The following is a 22,266-nucleotide window of genomic DNA, read 5'->3' as shown; positions in this document are numbered from 1 at the left end:
CATGAAATATCAATACAAAGAAAGTTAAAATTGGAAAGAAAAAGTTAGCGAATGAGAAACTTGCATTCAATAAGACAAGTGTTATCAAGATGTTGGCAAATCATCAAAAATTTCCCAAGTTAAAGAGACACCATCATCCAATGTTGGAGGCATATCATTGTGTACATTCCAAGGTGTAGACAAACCATTGTATTATGTTAAAGGCACAACATTATCTACATTTGAAGCTTTCAAAACTCTTTTGTGTCATGTTGAAGGCACGCTATTTGCATCTCAAGTTGGCGAGAATCCATCTATCACATCTCAATGTGAAGGTACATCATCTACGGTTGAAGTTACGCAATTCACTTCTATTTTTGTTGATGTTCCTAATGTTGAGCTTGCTGAAGAGTTGAAAACAACTCCAAGAATCTAGTATAGAAAGCAAAAAAATGGATACACACACACACACACACACACACACACACACAAATATTTGGGACCAATGTTTGTCAATATTCCCAAACTTGTCAAAAGTATGCTACCCAAATATGGAGTTTATTTTTTGAAAAGCTAAATGTGATAGGAAGATGCCAAGTAGTAGTTGAAAAGTTGAGAAATCTGAAATTTAGGCCAATCATGGGGATTCTTGGGCTAAGAACAATGGATGAGTCAAGTGAAAAATTGTAGTAAATAATCTAATTAATGGTTATAAGAATGTATGTTCTACATCACATATGAAAGATAGAAATGTCACAAGACGTATGTGGATGGATGAACATCCTAGGTGTAAGGGCAATCTTGCTTCACCCAAAAAATATTTCTAATTTGTCTTTCTATACTATTTTTAGTAAGTTTTTTGTTTGAGTCTAGAATGCTCCCATTTTATCCTTAGAGGTTCATTTTAGATATATCAACATGTTTGTATGTTTTCATTGCAATATCAAGTCAGTTTGTGAAGTTATTGATTTTTTGTTGGTATTTGCAGCATGTTATTAAAACTTTCAACTCAAATTTTGAAGGGTTGGGAGCCTTCAAAAGGGATCAAACCTTGGCTAATTAGAGCTTCTAGGAGTCAAGTGTTGTAGATTAGGTTGCAGCATTTCCAAAATGGGGTCATAATTGTCAATTGTAGCAAATAGCAATTGGTTATGGCCTTCAGAACTTGCAAATGCAATAAAATATGAAATAAATAATTTAAGGTAGGTCAACCTCAAAATCCACGGTTAAATTTCTACAACCTTCTTGGGTGGTGGAGAATTGTCTATATAAAGAAGGCCCATATGGTTGTCTAGGACAATTCTGAGATGTTGGTGGTGGCTTTGCCTTACAAAATATTGGAAGGATAACCTCTATTTGGTTGTGCATGTTTTATTCCTATAATTTGTAATTCCATACTTGTGTAAATTATAAGATGCCAACTTTTTGTTCCTTCAATTTCTTGTTATTAAGAGAGTATCCTTAATCAAGTGGTATTAGAGCAAGTTTTCTCGAGTGTGTAGACAAATTGTCAATTATTAGACAGTTTGCACTAGGATCGTGGTTGAGGGTTTGAGTAGTAAGCACAAAAATGCCTTCTTAAAGGAACCGTGGAATAGTCAAAGGTGTGATAGATGAGGATTTTAGAGCCTTCCAGAGACAAGTGCAAGTGTTGCAAGGAGACATGTAGAGGAATGAATATTGCACCAAGAGATGAAAGTGAGGATTAATTCGAACAAGGGCATGTTGAACTTGAAGGAACATAAGCGGCTAGGAATTTTGAGGGGGGTAGGCTTTTTAGAGCAATTTTTTAGGATTGGAAAAAGACCCAAGATTGAAGTCCCTACAGTTTCAGGAAATCTCAATTGGGAGGACCTAGCCAACTGGATCAATGATTGAGAAGAATATTTTGACTATGAAGAAATCAAAGATCCCGAGAGGGTTAAATTGCGAAGGCCAAACTAAAAGGGCATGTGAAAATTCAGCGGTATGAGATTCAATTGGAAGAAACAGAAGAGGAAAAGAGAAAATCACAAGGATCAAATGTTAGAGAAATTGAAGAAAATGTTGGTAGTGGCTTTGGCTTCCAAAATATATTAAGGATAATTCCATGTGGTTGTGCATGTTTATTTCTGAAATATTTTATTCCATGAGCTATCTAGCTAGCTCCATCAAGATGATTCGATCTGTAGCATACCTAGGTAAGGGCCATTTGTATTGTTGTCCTGCATTTTGTCACGACAAAATATTGGTAACAACATGAAACTTTTTCAAGCTAGTTTTGTGTATCTCTAAGTTTGAATTTGATATTCAATTGTTTAATGTTGATTGATCAATCAACTTCAATTCGTATATCAAATTGTTTTACTGAAGGTTTTCATCAAGTTTTTTTTGTTTTTCTTTTTGTCGAGCCTGTGCTTGGTTTTTAAGGCCTTCATCATCATTTTCTTTGCTTTTGAGTTTGTATTTGTTGGTTTTTAGTCATTTGGTTTTGCTCATGCCATGAATTTCGATTTTTCCTTCAATTTGGTCTAACATAGAGCGTAATCAAAGTTGTTAGTCAAGAGATATGGTTGTTTTAGTGCTTCGAAAGTGGACCTTTTTGATGCAAGAATACGAATTAAAAATATTATGTTATATTTTTAATTTGAGATTTACTTTTTGAAAAATATAACTTAAATTCACTTTATGTTATGGGTAAAAGCACAAATTTATGTCACCCTTTTGTGAAGGAAAAGGCTAACAAAAGTATAACTATTCACCTTCAATGACATAGAAGTGGTATTATTATTTTGAATTTGAAAATGAAGTATACTAATAAAATGTGTTGAAATGGATTAAGTTTAGGATAATTATTTTTAATAATTATTTGAAATAAGAATTGACACACTTTCCTAATTTTTATACATAATTGTTAAGCTATTGAAAAAATCTAAAAATTAGGGGTCTAGTTCCCACCATAAAATTATATGGAAATAAAATTATTTAACTTTGATCTCATACTATGTTATAGATAACATACATAGCTAGAACATTCAAAAATAAAAATTTACTTTAGACCTATATTTTCTCTTTTATAATGATTCAAATTTCAACTCACCTGAAATTGATAGTTTTCATCTTCCACCACATTTTTAAAAACAAATCTATTCTAACTAGGATACAAATTATATATATTCTAGAAGAGGACTCTCTCTTCTAGAACGCCATATAATTTTAATTTTTTTTGATATGATTTAATATTTTTTCCTTTGTCAAAGTCAACATCTTTTCAAGTGTTAAAATACGTGCTTATAGATTTTTTTAATTACAATATACTATATAAAACACTATAAAATCTATATGAGAATTTTCTTGACTTTTAGCTTTATAAAATGGTGTTTATATGTTATTCAAAAAATATCTTTAAAAATAGTAAGAGTTATTGAAACACCACTTTTTTGAAATAATTTTATTTTTTTGGTAATTGGATACAAACTAGTATAAAACATGCATTTAATAGACATTTCCAATTGGAAAAGTGCGAGACCATATATAACTTACCCAGAATAAATTTATCTAGATCATATGTTTGGAAAACATTTATTTTTAGATATAAATACTCAAATTCTATCACTTAAAGTAACTATAGTGCACTTTATGTTATAATTTTAAGTTGAGTTACTTTTTAATTTTTACTTGAAGTCACTATATAAACTATATAGTTTCAATTTAATTTTTTATTTTTAAATCAATTGCTCATTTAAATGTTACTTTTTAAATGATATTTATGTGTTATATTTTTAATATGATATATGAATATTGTTTATGTCCAATTAAAGTAACATTTTAATGAAATTAAATTGATATATGTTTGTTAAATGACTTTAAGTCATCAAAAGTGGACATTTTATATGCAATTACATGTAAAATCCATCAAAAGTGGACATTTTACATTTCATTGCATATAAAGTTCAACTTAAAAGAACAAGACTATCAAAATTGGACATTTTTGGTGTAATTACATCAAGAGGTGAGTTTATATGTCTTTGCATCAAAAACATGAGATTTCACTTAAAATATGTATTTCTCCCCAAAAGGTTGAATTTTTATCAAATGCATGTTTTAAAATGTGGCATGCACTCTAAAAGGTCCGATTTACTTTGTTGAGAGTTTTTAAAATATGAATGTCACCCCAAAAGGTCTAGTTTTAACTAAAAGCACATTTTAAAACATGTTGTGCCTCCTAGAAGGTTCAATTTTGGAAGGACACATGCATTTGCTCTCCAAGAACCTGATTTTGCTTATTGTGAGAGATTTTCTTGGTGTTTTTGCATGAGATCTTCTCCTATAGGGTCTTTTTTGCTTGGCAATGGATTTTCTAGCACCAAAAATGTATTGATCTTGCTGAAAATCATTTCTCCAAGCTCTAATCCTAGGGCACATTTTTGGAAAAAAAACTCCAAATAGATCCATTTTTGGCCCATGTTTTTACACAAGGTGGAATTGATTTTGCATGTTTTGGTCATTGCATTGCATGTTGATGCATGTTTTGGTGCTTAAACACCAAATCGATTTGATCATGCTCCTTGGTGAAACACATTTTTTACTAAAAAACACCCATAAACACGTGCATGCAAAACGTTGGATTTTGGAGCATTAATAGGGCACGTTTTGGCATCTTCCACCATATACTCCTTGTTTGCTGCCTTCTCCTATTCGAATTTGCAAGAGTTTGAAAGATTCAAAATGTTTTTGAAGACATTTTCAACAGTGTAGCATCTTTTTGCTCAATTTTTGGCACTTAATCTTCATGTAAGTGGACTTATTTTTTCTTGCTATTTGATTTGTGCTTACCTTGCTGATCTTATACACATTAATTCTTGATGATTGCCACTTGTTGAAACCAATACCATGGAAACTGCATTTTTTTCTTTTAAAATTGAAGAAATTGTTCATTTTCTTGTTTTTGGTTTTTCCCCAATTTCCAAAGATATGTTTTTCTTTTGAGTTTTTGTTCTTTGTTTTTTTTTGTTGATTTTCACCACTTTGGAGAAGTCAGAAGTTCTTTCCCAAGAACTTGTTTCACTTCATGCGAAAGCATCATCACCATGTCACAACAGTTCACATCTCATCCGACAAATGCAATTACATGTTTTCCATCTCATTCACCATCTGCACATGCATGTAATCCCATTTTCCATTTCCATTTTCACTCATCTCACTTTCCACATTCACTCGCACGACACAATTTCATGAAAAGCCATATATGTAATAGCATCTGAAAACTTTGATTTTGACTAAAAGTCACTTTTTTGAAAAATAAAAAAGATGTCATTTTCATCTTTTATGTAGTTTGACTTCACCTTTTTACCAAAGATGACTATAAAGCTCATTATTCCTCTTCCATTTTTCATTGCCATCTCTCCATATGCATTTGCACCTTCATGAGCAAATACATGTTTCCACATGTTTCCATACTTTGCACCTCATCCTCCATTTGCACTTGCATGTTAAGTGCATCCTCCAGCCGCATTCCCATCTCATCTTAGCTTTCATCTCCTGTTATATGTTGCACTTACATGTACTAATTTTTCATGTAATAACATCTTGGAAGCCCTAAGACACGTTCGAAAATTAGCAATCTTCATTCGCACGCATTTCCATGCATTCCACCTTCACACATTTTCATTTCATTTCATTCCATCTTCCATTTTCCACCTTCATAACACTTCATTCCGCATTCCATTCATTTCATTTTTCGTTCACTGCATATGCATAATGATTTATTTTTGAGATCATTTCATTGGATCTACAAAGTCTCCAATCTGTTTTTGAATCTTTGTTGTTGATCGCGAATCAACTTGTATGGCGGTTCCTTCTGATGATGTGTTTATGTTTTGGGATTTTTATGTTGCAGCGCAAACGCAATAGATGCCCTCATCGTCAAAATCCAAAGGAAAGATGAAATATCAATATGATAAAGAGTTGGCTCGTGCAATTCCATCATCAATTGCATATGTTCTTGATAATGTAATGGATATAATGATTGGTCATGTGGACATGACTAATTTTCTGCGAAGAGTTGAAAATTATGTTGATCACGAGATGAAGCGCATCAAAAGAAGTAACATTCAGTTGGTGTCTGCATTTCCTATGGCAGCCACGGAACTTGATTTTGTTCTTGGATGTGCACGACGTTTTACTCCAAAATCAAAGACTATCAAGGACGTTGACAACAAGGTTGTCATTAGCCTTGGTCCAAAGGTCATTGAGTAGATCTTTAAAGTACCACATAAAGAAGAGTATGTAGATCTTCCCAAAAAATCATCTTTGGCATGCTAGAATGGGTAGAAAGGTTATTATCAGAAATATGTCAACCAATACCATTTAGAGAAAAAAAGGAACAACTTCTCAATATGGCCAAAGACTATTCATTGATCTAACTTTAAACAAGAGTACAAGGATCTCATCTTCCTTCTCAACAGAGTTTGTGGTCTCAAAGATTCTACTGATTTTGAGCCATGGATGTACAAGTTCATCTTTCAAATCATGAAAAACAAAGAACACATCTTTTGGGGAGAGCTGATCAGCACTACACTTTGCCAACAAATACTCAATGTGGGAACTTCAGTGCCCTTCTACATGAACGTTTATCTTGTTTACATTGTTGCTGCCATGGGATCTTTGTCTAGTCTCTCAACCAAGGGAGATCGTCTTTAGGTTCTTGTTTAGGTTTACTATGACCAAATCACTTTGGTAAATAGTAAATTTGATTACAGAAGATTCCAAGATGCCTTCTTTGAGCATTTCTGGTGCTTATTTGATAGACAGTTATCTGTCAAGAGAGTGTCTGATGGAGCATGGGAAAAGGTGAATCAATATAGCTGTAATTTCCTTCAATTTCTAACTTTTACATACTTAAGAGTTGGCTATACCTTACCTAGGTATGCTACAACTTGAATCATCTTGATGGAGCTAGCTAAACAGCTCATGGACATGCAGAGTGATTAGCATGCTATGCATAGGCCTAGTTTTAGCATTACCTCAGCTAAACCCTTGACGATTGGCAACTATTCAATTAATTTTGTACCAAAAGCAAAGAACATAGAAGTAGAGTTGTAGTTGATCACCTTGAAAAAGTTCGAGGCTAGATTTGATTTTGATTACCGAGAGATGAATTCTCAAATGAAAAGAGCATTCACGCATGTTCATCACACCGAGGATATTTGGATTGATATGAGAATAAAGTTTTCCATCATGAAGATGGACTACTGGAGATTAACCCTGTAGCATATAATTGGCAACATTCTTGATCCAAAGTTTTATCGAGCTAGTTTTGATAAGAAGTTCCCTTTTCCTATTTAGTGGCAACAAAAGGAAGGTACATCCATCATGGATAGATTTAAATCCAACTTGGTAAACACTAACAAATGGCTGAAAACTAAAGGCCTTAAAAGAGTTAATCTGAAGATGGGGTTGGATTGTGGAAGTTTTGGCCCTCCTAGCAGGATGTCACAGCTAGAGATTACAAGGAAAGATGGTGCCTCATCTTTTGATGCTAAGGGTTCCCTCAAATTCAAATTGAAGGGTGGAAAAGGCTCTAAGTCTTCTCAAATCTCTGAACCAGTTCAAGAATCAGAGGAAGAATCAGAAGAACTGGAGACAAAATTAGATAAAGAAGACATAGATGAAGAAGGGGAAGTCCTGTTCATATCTCCCCCAAAGCCTGTACAAACTTGTGCACCGTCTATTCATGAAGCACCTTTTTTGGATGAGGTAGATGATGATGTGGATTCATTCTCCATGGTTTTCACTCCTATTCTAGTCTCGGAAGTTAATACAATGGCCCTTCCTATTTCTTTTGTTTCTCCTCTCATTCACGCAAATGAACAATATGACCATTTGGCAAAAGTGTTTCAGGATTTTCCAACTCTCACAAGTGGTCAAGTTTCCCAACTTGATACCTCTTTGATGGGTTTTGTGTTTTTCATGACAGAGTCCTCTCAACATGTTTTTATGCCTTCATTTGTGCAAACTGAATCTTTCTTTGTTACAATGGAAATACAATTTGGATCAATGCCAATGGTCCTACTATATCCACTTCTATGGATGAAGGTTTTAGCTTGCCTACATGGTTGAGCAGAATAACAACAAAGAGAAGAAAAGTGGTTGTACCTCTAGATAATCTCCCTGTCAAGAAGACCAAATCCAAATCTTTAAAAGATAAGATTGTTTCAAGGATTTTGGTTGATTCAGATAAGACCAAGTTTGTTGAAGTTGTTGAGTCCTTAGTGGACAAACCTGCAAAAGAACTTACTTGTTTTGATTACAAGTTTACCAAGGTTGAAATCGGGAAGTAATCACATCTAATTTGTTTACAAAATGCTCAAGATGCATTGGCTAATGTATCAAAGAGCAATCATGAGCTATGGGAGAAGAAAATCAATTAAAACAGGAGGTTTCTCGCTAAATGAGGTCATTCGACAATAATTTTCTCAGAGTGTTGTTGCTATGTCTCAAACATCAAGGGAGAGAAAGCTGATTGAAGCTGCCAAGTTTTGGATAGAAGAAATCATCTCTAAAGGAGTCTAAGCCATCACAGAGACATTTGTAGTTCTTAGGCATGTCAAAGAGATAAATGGAATAGAGAAAAGTTTGATCTCTTCTTTGAATCAAGAAGCGGATAATTTGAAGGAAATCCTCAATGATTGGGATGAAATGGCAAGTTTTGATATAAATGCCTTGGTCTCATGTGACATTCTTTCGTCATGTGAAATGTTCTTCAAATTTCAAAGACTTATTGGTCACAAGGAGGAAACATTGAGGAAGTTGATCACAAAGTTGCAGGTGGTACTTGGAGATTGTCAAGTAGTTGAAACAAGTGTTACTTGTGATTTGGAGTAGATAAGATGCTATGTTATTGATGAATCTGGTAAACTCATTGTAGTTGAAAGGGTAAACTCAGAATATACAATTAGGATCAATGCTAATGTAGATTCTAAAGACTTTGGTTTGCACACAATGAACAAGTTTATCTTGTATAAATCCTCGAAAAAACACTTGTTAGATTCTATGGCAACAACTTCCAAATTTGTGCAATCAGCATATATAGATAAAGTGAGGTTTGAAGCCATATCAAAGACCATGAAAATTGTTGATCTTCCCACAATGTGTGATATCATCGTCAAATTCAAGGCACTGAGAAACAATCTTTAAGACTGTTGTTTTGTTTTTATTTCATGTTTGTAGGTTTAAAAGGATGCATTACATTAAAATGTGTAATTACATGTAATGCAAGTTGCATGTAACCCTATAATTTCTCTTTTAGTTAGACTAGGTCAAAGTTGGTTGAGTTGCTCCCACTTTTTCCTCTACCTTTTTCTCAACTTTTGTGCCTATATAAAAGAGCATCCCCTCATTGTAAATCATCTTTATCTTTATGCAAGAGAGCTCTGGAGAAATTGTGTCAACAGAAATTTGTTTGTGTAAACACTATTTTGAGAGAAAGTGAATACAAAGGAGCATTTGAGACTTAACTTTGATTAAGTGAGATTCTTGCTTGCATGAGTTATAAGCTTTGTCTATAATTCATCTATTATCTTTGATTCATGTTATCTTGTGTTTTTGGGTGATTGTATCTTGTGAATTGAATATAAAAAGAGTTAAGATGAAGCCAGAGCTTTGACCAGGAGCAATTGTGAAAGTGTATAGCTAGAAGCTTTATCTGTAGTTTATATTTCTTTCTTAATTCACAAAATAGTTAATTTATTTTTACTTTTTTCCCTAATTGTAAATTTTTCCCAAATAATAAGTAAGACCGGACTTGGAGTCAAATTGGTACATTTTCAGCTAGCCTTTGAGTTATTGAAGGTTTATCGGTATCACTATTTTTAGCTCTTGATAGAAGTGTAGTTAGAGATTTACCCTACCCACTACTCGCTACATGAGTAAGTGGATTCTTTCTTGAAAGATAAGAAGAAAGGATATTGGTAACACCCATTTTAGAAAATCTCTCAACTTCTTGCTTACCTTGAGTTTATCCAAGGAATAGTGAAAAGGGGGTGCCTTCCCTTTAAGGTAGAAAAGACTCTGTCTCACAGGTTGTAGCTGGTCATCCTATTTTGCGACTGGATTTTTACGCAAAACTGTCGGTTGCAAAATATCCACCCAACAGGTAGTGGCTTTGGCTTGCAAAATATATTAAGGGTAATTCCATGTATTTGTGCATGTTTATTTCTAAAATTTGTAATTCCATACTTGTGTAGATAATAAGAAGGAAACTTTTTGTACTTGAGCAATTCCATACTTGTGGAGATAATTAAGCAGTCAAATGAAACAATATCAACTCATTATAGAGATCAGCAAAACATTGAAAATAAGTAAAAAATCTCTCATGAGAGTTGTAGGAAGGTGTAAAAGAATGGAAGATCCAAATATCAATGAGTTATGAGCATTTTTTGATAGACTAACACAAAAGGATAAAGAAGTTGTTGAAGCTTTGAAATCATTAATTGAATATTTTGAATTTTTGGAAGAAAAACGCAAGAGTTTATTGTAATCAAAGAGATGTTGTAAGGAGGATTGGTAGGAAATGCAATCCACATCCGAAACATTTTTTGGGTTCAACTCAAAGTTCTTTGCAAAATTTATAGGAATGTACTCTCAAATTAAAATTAGTCGAAGATGTTTAGAACATGTAAACCTTTTAATGTGAAGTTAAATTACACGTACAACTTTTTGTTGTAGGGTATAGTTAGAATTTTCTAACCAATATGATGTTTATTGGTATATATAGGTAGATTTGCTTTCAACGAATATGATTATTATCTACCATTTTATGTTAAAGAGTGGATCATCAACAATTTTACAATTTGTTGTGCTTGAATGGTACATGCATAAGTTGCAGTGGTTTGAAATGTTTATCAATTAGTCAAGATATGGGCAATACACATGCAATTGGGAATACACCAATAGATTTTGGATAATATAAGACTGTGGCATATGCTCTCAAAGATGGAAAGGAGGCTAAGAGATGTAATTTAGTAATTGAAAAGATTTGAGCGTATCAACTCATAGACATGTTTTGCAAAAAAAATGTTTTCGTATGCAAGGCATATATAGATAGCTCAATCATGTTTTGTAAGGACATATTTCCACTAGATACTATTCTTTCAATTGTGGACTTCAACAGAGAACTACATACTACAACCAAAAATGAGGTGCAATCAAAGTACTATAGTTTTTAATAGGTTTCTATACTTGTTCATATAGCTTTCATGCATTCACTTATCAATATAGAGGAAAACAAGAAGATGAATTATATACTTGTTCATATAGCTTTCATGCATTCACCTATCAATATAGAGGAAAATGGGAGGATGTTGGGGGAGTATCATTTTTACATTAGCGATGGTTACTTGCATTCTACAAAGTTTTTATAAGGTTTATCTTCATTATTTTATAGTGCTTTGGCTAAAAGGGGCATATCATATCGTTGACACATCATATGGTTAGATAATTGTGCATTGCAACTCAAGAATTGTGAAATGTTTTATTTGTTGAGCAAGATGCATAAGATCACAAGTAATCAGTATATGTGGAATTTCACAGAGGTTATTCCTAGAAAGGGAAAGCATTATGGTACATGTGTATCTATCAAAAGAGCCTTAGTTTATGAATAACTAAAATGTGAGGGGAAGCAACATTGTTAAATGCTAGATGCATCATCTAGTGTTGTAAAACTACAATGGGTCCAAGTAATGAAGGTTAGTATATTGGTCATAGATTTTTCTAGTTGATAGATCAAAGTAACTTTGTATCATATGAGGATTGTGGTACACTGATAAGATCGAGTGAGCTACTCTTTTCGAAGCTCTAATGAAGATTCATGAAATATCCACCCACAACATATGGCTAGCTTTTTCCCATCATGTGAAATATCCACCCACAACATATGGCTAGCTTTTTTCCAACATGAAGATTGGGATAGGTGCAAGTCAAAGAAACAAGGCGATGGATGACATACAAATGTTTTAAACCCAATTGATAATACTTGTTCGCTAAGTACACTGCAATTGATAAACATGGAATCATCCATAAACTTTTACCGCTTGTTTGATCTAGTGCAACTAGGTAAAATTTATATCCACATACAATTGATATCTAATTTAGTACCTTATATTGGAAATTAATGTCTAATTTGGTTCTTTGCCTCATTGTAGGTCATGTTTTTGTTGTTATTGCATCTAAAGACAATAAAGAGTAGACAAGTTATTGTTTGTGGCATGTTGAGGCCTAAAATAAATTGGATCACTCGGTTATAGATGGTGATGGTTTAGAATACCTATTAGACCAATGGTTGTAACCGGTAAATGGCTTAGACAACATGGTATGAACAATGATAGGTTGTGATTGTTTGAGGATTTGAGATACATAGCAAAATTCTTCATTATTTTAACCTTATCATTTCAGCAAATGTTCACTTAATCAAATATGGAGGAAAAGGACACAATAACAGTCATTGGAAGCTTCATGAGTTGAACCACGAGGCAATACTTGAGACAATAAAGCGTAGAGTGGATCTAACTGGTTCATTAAACTAAATGTCAATACCAAACATTGTTATGTCAAATTGTAATGATGTAATGTTATTTTATAATGTTGTATGGTCAAATGACTTTTTTAGGCAGAAGCGAAGGTTTCCTCTTCTCGATTGTTACCTCTAGATTTTCCTCTGAGCTGAGTTGTAAATAGACATTAATATCATCAATATAAAAAGATTTTGTATCAATGTCAAATTTGGTTATTTGTTGATTCCCTATCATTCATGTTCCTAAGATGAACAACATTAAGTACCCTTCAAATTGTTCATCGTGGGCCTGAAGAGTCAATGCTATTAGCTCTAGTTAGTTAAGTAAACCCTTATGGAAACCTTGTTTGGCCCACAAAGTCGCTCGAATACTTACAACCATGTTAGACTAGAGTGTTCCAAGGTGCACTAAACAAAATTGGGCAATTATCTTTAGAATCCAATATCTCTGAGATCATGCAAGGTATTGAAAAATTGTGAGGTTCTATAAACGCCTCCAAGCATCTACCATGGTCTTGGAATATTCCACTTAGATTCCATTTGGTGACATGATCTCAGTTGGTTCTAAAAGTTGCATTGGGGCCTAGTTGAAAGTTGCATAATCGTGCATCTTTCAAGCTGTTTGTCATGGCCCAAACCGTCTACTCCATTAGCTATAGTTATTTGGGTAAACACTACTTACGACCTTGCTTGGCCCACAGAGTTGCTTGAACGTTGGTGGCCATGCTAGACTAGAGTGTTCCTAAGGAGTCAAATTGGTCAACAATCTTTCCAGGTTCATTTCTTGGGGCTCGTGATGCGCATCGATGAACCGTGATATTTTGTACTACTATGTTATATATGAGCCTATAGGCATCTATTGTAGTTTTTGGAGATTCCACTTAGTTTTATCTTTGGCGTCCCAATCTTGATGCCAAAAATTGCATTGTTTCTCAATTGAAAGTCGCATAATCGTACATCTTTTAAACAATTCTTCATTGGACCAAATTGTTTACTCCATCGACTATGGTTGGCTAGAGAATCGCCAGTGATGACATTGTTTGGCCCATTGAGTCATTTGAATGCTCGCGCCTATGTCGAACTGGAGTCTCCCCAAAGTGCATTAAGGCAATTTGGGCAGCAATCTTTTGAGAGCAATATCACATAGTTGTTGAAGGGTATCAGTGAACCATGCAATGTTATAGGACCATGTTATAGATACCTACAGGAATCTACTACAATTTTTGGAGATTCCATTTGGTGTTCATTTGGTAACCCAATCTTGGTTGGTGCCAAAAGTTGCATTGCTGCTCAGTTGAAAGTTGCATAATCTTGCATCTGTCAAATCATTCATCATGGGCTCAAACCGTCTTCTTCATTGGCTTTATTTGGTCACATAAATGTTAGTGCAAACTTTGTTTGGTCCACATAGTCACTCGAGCACTCATGACCATGTCTAATTGATGTGTTTGCAATGTGCCCTATGCAAAATTGAGCAGCAATACTTCAAGGCTTATATCTCGAAGCTCATAAGGGATATTGACAAACTATGAGGTTCTATAGGATTGTGATATAGATGCTCGCAAGCATCTTCCATAGTTCTAGGAAATTCCTCTTGGTTCTCATTTGGTGACCTAATCTTGGTGTCAAAAGTTGCATTATTGCTTAGTTGAAAGTTGTGTTATTGTACCTCTTTCAAACTATTTGTTATGGGCTCAAAATGTGGGCTCCATTGGTTTTGGTTGGTCAGGTGATTACTAGTAATGACCTCGTTTGACCCACGAAGACACTTGAACGCTTACAACACTGTCTAACCATATGTTTTGAAGGTATAGTAAGCCAAAGTAGGGAGCAATCTTTCAAGGGCGATATCTCGGAGATCGTGAGGAGTATCAACAAACTATGAACTGCTATAGACGACTATAGGCATAGACTACTATTTTGGGAGATTCTACATGGTTTTCATTTGGAAATTCAATCTCGGTTGGAGCCAAAAGTTAGATTGTTGCTCAATCAAAAGTTTTATAGTTGCACATCTTTCAAACCGTATGTTGTGCGCTTAAACTGTCTACTATGGTTAGTTGGGTAAACACTAGTGATGACCTTGTTTGGCCCACATAGTAGCTCTAACATTCTGAAGCATGCCAAACTAAAGTGTTCCTAAGGTGCGCTAAGCCAAATCGAGAAAGGATTTGTGGATGCTAATATTTATGACCTCTTGACCAGTATTTGAAAATTGTTAAGTGCATACACATCATCTTACCAAAGTCTAAAAGCGCGTATATCGATTTTAATAGATTTCACTTGGTTTACATTTGGCAATTTTATCTTGCTTGGTGCCAAAACTTGTGATGTTTTTTATTAAGTAAAATAGGTTTTATAGGGATCCTAAAATCCAAAAGTTTTTACAACATATCTGAAGTAGAAGTATTAAATAAAGTCCAGCTACAATGCATCTGCTTATCAAAAGCCAAACTCAAAGGACAGGCCTGCAGCCAGAATACAAAAAACCAGCTACACTAGAAATAGACAAGACAAAAAGAAAGCACTAACTATTAGTTCTCCCTATCAAGAACCTGCAAGGTCTCTGCAACTTCATTGGTCTTCCGGTTGTTTGCGTCCTGCTGGTCCTAGTTCTAAGCATGCACTAGATCCTTGGTTTCTTTCAAATCATTCTCAGCCTACCCAATGTCCAAGCTAGCCTTCTCCATCTTATCCATGCGAAATCCAACACTCATCAGTGATTCACCTAGACTATTAATATTATCATTCAGGGTTTTCAATGTAGCAATCACCTGATTAGCCAAGTTCTGATGGGAGAACTCCATCCTTTGGACTCTTTGCTCAACCTTGGTGATTCTGTTGTCATGGTCAGCATTGTGTCCCTGGATGTTGCAGTGTCATTGGCTTCCATCCTAGCTTCTCTTCTCTTCATTGTGCCCCTGGTCGCTGCTGATTCCTTGGCTTCCTTCCTGGCATCTTTTCCCCTTAAGGTTTTCAATTTCGTGGAATAACCATTTGATAGACTGAAAATTGTCTAGCATGTTGTTCTTTGTGTTGTTCAAAAGATTGAGCCTATTTTCCCTCGCATTATTAGAGATAACGACCAGAGCAGGGCCTATGAGCTCATCAAAGTGGGCTTTGCCATCATTGTCTTCCATCACTTGGGGATTCATCGACTCCCTGACTATCCCCAATTTCGTGGTATTTGTATTAAAATTCCTTCAAGACCTCCTATTTTTCAGTATCACCTCCCCACTCTCTTTCACTAGAATTTCTATCTTCCCCTCAAACGGAGAAATAGAGGGGTTAGGGCCTAGAGTCTCAGGAATCTTGTCATTGGTTTCTTCCAGCAGCAAAGCCTCATCTTCTTTCCTTTTCTTGGGATTCCCCGACATGTCAACAAAATCCTCCTTTTCACTTTCCCCCCCTTCTCCTCGTCCTTGACATCATCCTCTCCCTTCTTCTCTTCCTCCAATTTTGTATCCTCTTCTTCATCATTATCCTCCTCCTCCTGAAGCTCTGGCTTAGAGGGATTGGGGGGTAAGCCTCTGGGGCTCTTTCTGCAGGGAATGCGAGCAAAAGGATTGACTTTCCTTTCTTCGTTAGGCGTTTTACCTTTAGAGGAAGTATTATTCTCTTCTTTCGATTTTATGCTATGCACATCCTCTAAATCCAAACTCCTAGTTTCCTCAGAAGCATAACTAGTATCACCGAGGGATTTTCCCCTAGTTTGAGTCTTCAGATACTCATAGACCAGGAGAAGTAATCCCTCGTGAAGGGTTGGGTTGGTAGTACGTTTTCTCTTAAAACCCTCAATACCCTTGTTCATGGAGGTAAAAAGATAAAAAGGAAAAGAGATTTTGATTCCATGCCTAAAATGATTAAGCAGAACGAAATGATGCATTATGATCCTATCAAATCTAGGATCCAGATAAATATATTCAATGATAACCCTTAGGACATACCTCCAAAGCTTTTTAATTGACTCCATCTCATAATACGTCTCTGCCTTGACGAGTTTGTTCCTCTCATCTTCATCCTTCACAAAATCTTTGACAGCGTTGGTCGACATTTTCTTATCTCTGAAGAAGTTAATCCCTTCTTGATGGATCTTCGTAACCTAGGCTATCAATTCTGCATTGACTTGGTGGGTGACCCCATCGATTTTGACTCTCCCATTTTTCCAGGAATCCACCATAATCTTGGTGATCCACACATCAAATCCATGGAGCTTCTCCAGGAATCTAGTGATACCGCCCTTTTCCAACTTATGTCAAGCCTTCGGTTTGTCCTCCTAGTTCTTCGCCTCCCCTGACGACTCCCTCCTACTTCTCTCCCATACCATGGTTTCCTCAGGTTCAATAAGCCCCCACCTACTCACAGTTCTCTTATAGACTTTGGCCTCCTCCAAAATGCGAAACTAGAGAACATTTTTGCGTTTATCAATTTGAAAGGTTGTATACAAAAAAACCCATAAAGTGTGCCATATGTACATGCTATTATGGTTTGAAAAGAGCTTCGCATGATTTTCATTAACTCCTAGTCCGATGTGCAATCTTGTAAATCTCCCCATTATTAATTTTGGATTATTTTAGTACTTCCCTGAATGTGGTCCAGCAAAATAAAATCATTCAATGTCACCGGAAAGTTGTCACCGACATGCCACGTCATCACCAAATTTTTGGCGACCGCTTCATTTGCGAACCAGTCGGAAGTTGAATTTGTCTCCCTATACACATCGCTGATATAGGTCTTGTTGAATTTACCCAGGTCAGACTTTAACTCCTCGATCACATTTTCTATGATCCAAGAAGGCACAGACTCACTGTTTAGACAATTAATGATATTTAAAGAGTCCCCCTCCAGCCAGAGGTTCTCAATCCCAGAAGCCAGGGCTAGTTTAACAATGTGTCTAGCCGTACTGGCTTTTGCGAAATGATTTGTTTGATGTCCAAGAGGTTAGGAAAAAGCCGCTACACCTCCTCCAAAGTTGTTTCTGATGATGCCTCCATTGCCAGCAGGGCCAGGGTTCCCTTTGGCAGCTCCGTCAAAATTGGCTTTGTACCAATTTTCAAGGGGGAAGAACCACCTGGCCTCTTGTCTTTTCCTATCCCAGTCCTTTTTCCTTTCTCTGTTGTTCCTGCCTTCTTCAATGTTTCCATCCTTTGTGATGGTGAAGTTCTCCTTCATTAACCCTTCAGTTTTCTTAGCAATAACAACCTTAGGGGATTCCCTGTCTCTAAAAATTCGACTATTCCGTTCTTTCCAAATTCCCCAACAGAAGTGCGGAAGGGACCAGGAGAAAATTAATTGGGTTATCATACCAAAGTGTGAGCTCTTCCATTGGCTGAAGAATTCTTGGATGTTAGCCGAGGGACACCAGCTGACCCCAAAGTCCCTGGTCAGAAGGTGCCAAACGTTGGAGGAATAGGATCAATGAATAAATAAGTGATTGATCATCTTCAAGTCATGCTTACATAAACAACACCTGTTGGGGATAATCTAACCTCTCTTAGGTAAATTATCCAAAGTAAGGATTTTGTCTTGGAGCAGAAGCCAGAAGAAGATGTTAATTTTTGGGATAAGGCCAAGAGTCCAGGCCTTAGCCTAGATAGATTTCTCCATTCTATCCCACAATGAAAAATACCCAGAGGTGATAGAGTATTGTCCATTCAAGTTATCTCCCTAAATGACTTCATCCTTCTTGTTATTAATGATTAAAGCATTCAGGCTAATCATCAAAGAATTAAGGTCCGAGGATATCAAAGATAGGTCTTGCCATCTATGACCAGTTCTGTAATAACTGACTTTCAGACCATGTCTTCTTATGCATGGCTCTGCCCATCTTCCATAATTAGGGTGATCAATAAGAGGACCCTAGCTCGTCCAATTGTCCTACCAAAATAGGATATTTTCACTTTTGCCGTCTTTCCATTTAGCCTTGGACTTAGCCAAGAATTTTGCTTTTAGGATCACGTTCCATATGTAAGATCCTTGAGGAATCTCAGTGTCATGAAGCAAAAAGCTAAGAGACTGCGTTCGCAGGTATTTCTCAATCATGATTTCCCTCCATTCTCTGGTGCACAAAAAAATGCGCTAGATCTGTTTGGCTAAGAGGGCATTATTGAGGTGTCTAATTTTTCTAATACCAAGACCCCCATAACATTTGGGGAGGGAAACATGGTCCCAAGCAACAAGATGATATCTCTTGTGCTTTTCAACCCCTGTGCAGAGAAAGTTCCTTTGAATCTTCTCCAGTTTGTCAGCTTGCTTAGCGGGTATTCCAAAGAGACTTAAGGCATAAGTGGGGAGATTTTGGAATATAGATTTCACCAAAGTGCATTTTCCAGCCTGGCTGAAGGTAGCACCTTTCCAGCCAACTAATTTCTTGTTGAATCTATCAATGATGTTGTTCCAAAAAGATTCTGGGGTTTTGGACCCCAAAGGCATATCAAGATAACTTGTTGGAAGGGTCCCAATACCGCTTCCTAGGATATGAGCAATTTTCCTTTGTCTCTCTAGTAGTGTGTTGATGAAGTAGACTAAGCTCTTATCCTAGTTAATAACATGGCTAGAACCCCTAGTGTAAGTATTCAGCAAACCCTTAAACACTCTGGCCTCCTAGACTGAAGCATCTCCCCCCAGAATAGTACCATCCACAAATTGTTGGTGGGTGAAAGAAAAATGACCAGACGAAGGCTTGAGACCTTTCAAACTCTAGTCCTGTCTTTTTCTCATAATTAGCCTTCCCAAACATTGAATAGGGGATAAGTGATCACCCTGTCTCAGCACTCTTGAAAGGGAAAAAAAATTGGAGGGGGAACCATTAACCAGAACAAACAAAGAAGGGGAAGAAACAAGCTGAAGGATAAGTTTACAGACCTAGGTATCAAAGCCAAAAGCCTGGAGGACAGCCATCAAGAAATTCCAATCCACCTTGTCATAAGCTTTAGACATATCTAGCTTGAGCAAAAAGCCTTACTTCTTACCAGCTTCAAGAGAGTAAATCACCTCATGCACCGTGAAAATAGAGTCTAGAATCTGTCTCCCTGGGACAAAACCAGTTTGCTAAGGAGAGATAATCAAGTGAAGAACATTGAGGGGCCTGGTGGTTAGGTCTTTGGATATGATTTTGTAGAAAGAGTTGCAAAGATTGATGGGTTTGAACTTATCCATCGAATCTGCCCTCAGAATTTTCGGTATGAGAACCAGAAAAGTAGCATTGAGTTCTTTCAAAATGTTTCTAGCCCCAAAGAATTCGTGCAAAGCCTTCACAATGTCCCCTTTGACCACCTCCCAATAGACCTAGAAAAAGAAAGTTAGGAAACCATCTGGGCCTGGGGCCTTATCTCCTGGAAGGGAATTGAGAGCTTTAAAAAATTCCTCCAGGGATGGGATAGCTTTCAACATAGAGTTGTGGTGGGCTTGCAATAGTGAAGGAATAGCAGATAAAATTTACTCTTGATTAGGCACCGAGAGAGAAGGATCCTTAGTGAGAAGAGAAGAGAAAAACTACATAGCTTCATCCGCTATCTAATCATCCTTAGATAACAAAGTCTACCCTTTCTTGATGCTAGAAATCCTATTATTGGCCTGATGTTTAAGGGTGGATAAATGGAAGAACCTGGTGTTCTGGTCCCCTTCTTTAAGCCAATTAACTCTTGATCTTTGTTTCCAAAATGTTCTTCCCTGGAGATGATGTTGCGGAGGTTAGAGAGAATAGAACTTTCCTCTAGCCAATTCTGGTCATTATATCCATCTTGTTGAATCTCTTCCTGAACTATACAGAGCTGATCGGTCTTCTCATCCTTTTACTGGAAAATGTGGCCAAAGTCCGATTTGTTCCAGACTTTAATATTTCTTTTCACATTCTTCAATTTTTGGGCTACTCTGAACATTGCAGTACCTTCCACTTCAATGTTCCACCATGAAGAAATCTTGGCTTCCAAAGCCAGATGGGAAATCCACATTTTCTCGAACCGTAAAGGGAAAGTCCTTTTGATCATTAAAGGGAAAACAAAGAGCGATATGGGGGAGTGGTCTGATCCCACTCTAGGGAGAAGGGAGAGTCTGTAGGAGTGGGTTTGCAACCAAATAGGGGAGACAAGGGCTCTGTCAAGACAAACTTGAATGCATTCGCCCGCAACTTTCCTATTTGACCAAGTATATCTACCCCCCAGGAGATTAACATCCATAAAAGCCAAATTGTTAATGAAATTTGAAAGGTCTAACTTACTTTCCTGATCTAGGGAAAGCCCTCCACATTTATCATCATCAGAGAGGGGGGAATTGAAATTCCCCCATTATAATCCCTTTATTTATGTTATTAATGCTAATAACCTCTAGAATCTTAGCCCAGAAGACCTTTCTCTCCCTTTTAGAATTGGGAGCATAAAGATTTAAGATAAACCAAGAATCATCATTATGAATATGGGACACCTTGCAAAGGAGGGCATTACCTGCATTATAGATAATAGATATCTGATAAGCCTTGTTGTTATAGAGAATCAACACCCCTCCTCCAACGCCCTCCAAGTCTGTGGCCTCACTACTCATGCTTTTGTTGAAAGAGAGCTTGCCTACCACATCTTTTCTCATCTGGTCTTTGATCTCTGATCATCTTCCTAACTAACTCTTGTTTGTAAGCCCCATTTAGGCCCCTAATATTCCAAAATATGATCTTCATTTCTTACTTCTAGAGTATTCCTTGATGGTTCTCTGGCTCCCATCTGCCAAGTTTTTTCTAGTCTGTTCTTGCAATAATTGATTCGGATTTTTCGTTCCTGGAGTCTTAGGTTTAATTCCGACATCAGCCTTAACCTTGCTTTTGGTTGTCGCTGGTGATAGTGGAGGGTGGTCATGATTATTCTTCTTTTTTTAAACCAAACTCCAGCAATTTTTACTATCGTGAGAGCAGCTGTCAATCTAATCTTACCATTGTGAGATCTGATCTGGAGAAGAATTGTTAATAAGCTCTAAGATCTTTGTCCCCAGACCTTTGGATGTTGGCAGATTAGACAGAGGAGCAATAAGACTACCCACCTGACCAAACCCATCATCGATGATGTGGTCCTTCGCCCTCGGGAGATCAACAACACCACTATTCGGGGGTTCTGAGTCAGAGACCCTTGTAATCTTCAACCTGGGGGTCTCCTGCCTTGCTACATTCTACTCTTTCTCAATCAGCACATTGTCTCCTACCACATTTATGGCATCAACAGTTGGGCCCTCCACTGTAGGCTCCTTATTCGAGGGTTCTAAGTCATTGACCCTTGTAATCTTCGATCAGGGTCTCCTGCCTTGCTACATTTTGCACTTTCTCAATCAGCACATTGTCTTTTGCCACATTTATGGCATCAACAGTCGGGCCCTCCACTGTAGGCTCCTTTGGTACTTGTGATGTTGTTCACTTGAAAGTAGCATAATCATGCATCTTTCAAACCTTTCACTGTACCACTCTTGACTGTCTCACCATTAGTTATGGCTGGCTAGGTAAATACTAGTGACAACCTCATTTTTCCCACAAATCTTATAGAATGTTTTGGAGCACGCTAGACCAAAGTGTTCATAAAGTGCATTATGTCAAATTGAGCAATGATTTTTGGTCAATGGTGGATCAATGGTCAGAGTAGGTGGAATGAGCATTTGACTAGTCACAATGGGTTTCTTGAATAATATTTGATATATTTGCAAGGATATTCAAGTTGTTTGGTGTCATAATGACAAAGAAAGTAATTATCATTACTATTGAGAAA

The 22,266-nt window shown here is 36.5% G+C and overlaps 1 protein-coding gene across 10 annotated transcripts in view; it reads left to right on the top strand.

The window, feature by feature from the left end:
• Positions 1 to 22,266, top strand: part of LOC149541379 (dirigent protein 17-like) — a 315,810-nt gene that overhangs the window by 268,525 nt on the left and 25,019 nt on the right. The window lies entirely within an intron of this gene.

This window comes from Cupressus sempervirens, chromosome 8 (genome assembly GCF_028749045.1).
Source record: "Cupressus sempervirens isolate cs-2001-9-10 chromosome 8, ASM2874904v1, whole genome shotgun sequence".
Lineage (NCBI taxonomy): Eukaryota > Viridiplantae > Streptophyta > Pinopsida > Cupressales > Cupressaceae > Cupressus > Cupressus sempervirens.
Note: the sequence above shows the minus strand (reverse complement) of the source record. Positions and strands in the feature narration are given on the sequence as shown.